The 2,067-nt window shown below is 41.1% G+C and overlaps 1 pseudogene; it reads right to left on the reverse strand.

Annotated features, from left to right (window-relative positions):
- Positions 1-289: 289 nt before the first annotated feature.
- LOC117695286 (high mobility group protein B1 pseudogene) lies at positions 290-918 on the reverse strand (annotated as a pseudogene).
- Positions 919-2,067: the final 1,149 nt, after the last annotated feature.

A 2,067-nucleotide genomic window follows, 5' to 3' on the forward strand; every position in this document is an offset into this window, starting at 1 on the left:
ATATATAACTAATTTGTGCTGTGCACCAACACAAACTTGCTTTAAATTTCCATGCCAATTTACAACCCCCAGACTGCACCAGGCAAGGTTAGTGGCTATTGAAAATACCACCAGGACAGGGCTATCTAAAGACACATTTGGTAGTGTGTTAACTATACAAAAAGACACTGTACAGTTTAAAAACAAATCTTACACAGCCTTACAATTCAAGTTTTTCTTTAAAAGAAATGAGTTGTGTACAGGGGGGTTAAATGCTTTATAGACAAGAAAAAACTGGGCTAGAACCAACTTATTCATCATCATCTTCTTCATCTTCATCTTCTTCCTCCTCTTCCTCTTCATCTTCCTCATCATCTTCCTCTTTCTTCTTTTTCTTGCTCTTTTCAGCCTTGACTACCCCCTTTTTGCTGCATCAGGTTTTCCTTTAGCTCTGTAGGCAGCAATATCCTTTTCACACTTCTCCTTCAGCTTAGCAGCCTTCTTCTCGTAGGGCTGCTTGTCATCCGATGCAGTGTTGTTCCACATCTCTCCTAGTTTCTTTGCAACATCACCAATGGATAAGCCAGGATGCTCGCCTTTGATTTTGGGGCGGTACTCAGAACAGAACAGGAAGACGGCCGAAGGAGGCTTCTTGGGTGCATTGGGGTCCTTGAACTTCCTTTTGGTCTCCCCTTTGGGAGGGATGTAAGTTTTCATTTCTCTTTCATAACGAGCCTTGTCAGCCTTTGCCATATCTTCAAATTTCCCCTTTTCTTTAGCAGACATAGTCTTCCACCTCTCTGAGCACTTCTTGGCGAACTCTAAGAAGTTGACAGAAGCATCTGGGTGCTTCTTCTTATGCTCCTCCTGGCAGGTTTGCACAAAGAATGCATATGAGGACATTTTGCCTCTCAGCTTCTTAGGATCTCCTTTGCCCATGTTTAGTTGATTTTCCTCCATGAGGCACAGAGTCGCCCAGTGCCCGTCCGGCTCTCTCTCTCGCTTGCTCCGGTGCTGTCTCTATGGAGCTCAATGTACTGCAATGGCAGTGAGAGCGGGAGCAGATGCAGCCTCCTCACTCTCTCTGCTCTGTAACATTCAATCATCTTTTTTCTTGGTACTAGACCTTTGTCTGTCCCCAACTTCTATTTGGATTCCACATATAACTACCTCCCTTAGGGCATAGACTATCTGGATCAATTTTAGCTGTTGATGGCTTCCATGGAGGAAACCACCATTTTACCACTAATATTATATAACCATCCATCTGAGCCTTGTTTTATAACTATTCCTTTCTCTTTTGTGATCCAGGTTATTTCTTCTATTGACCAAATCATGTCTCCTTTAATATCTTTCTGACTAAGCTGACTGGTTAATGCAGCTGGCTCTTTTCTTTTAGGTCTATGAAACCCCTCATACAATTCATATTGCATCCTTATATTTTGCATAGTTGAGAAATCCTGTAAAGAACAATTCTTACACTGATTTATGTATTCTTGAACTCATGTTTTCAGAGTTCTTTCTCACAGCCTTAGGGGTTATCCTAAAGGTGACAGCGACCATATTGTTGAGGATCACCAGACACATTCTCGCTGCCAGGAATCATGCCATTCCTGATTATCATGGAGTCATTAACCTTGGCAGGGAGAACATTCCCTGAAGGAGGAACATGTAGTAAAATATACACATTAGTATGCAAATAAGACTTATGCCTACAGCAACCATCAGCACTAATGAGACCCACATCTTGCTGGCTCTGTTTCAGGTGTGTGGGAACTGTATCACATCATCACTTCTGCAGTCATGTCAGAGCTACTATTAATTCTTTGAGAATTTCTTGCATTGTATTTCCCCATTCCTCTTAGATCCACCCCCACCTCTCCACCCCTCTCAAGTTTATGTTCTTTTTAAAAAATTTAAACTGATTTTGAGAATTTCAGACATGAGTACTGTATTTACATTATTTTAACTCTTGCCTCTCCTTGCTCCAACTTCTGTGTCCTCCCACTCCCTCTTAAATTATTGGCCTTTTCTTATTTAATGAATTTTCTAAATATTTAATGTATATGAATATATGAACCTCTGAGT

This window comes from Arvicanthis niloticus, chromosome X, assembly GCF_011762505.2.
Source record: "Arvicanthis niloticus isolate mArvNil1 chromosome X, mArvNil1.pat.X, whole genome shotgun sequence".
NCBI lineage: Eukaryota > Metazoa > Chordata > Mammalia > Rodentia > Muridae > Arvicanthis > Arvicanthis niloticus.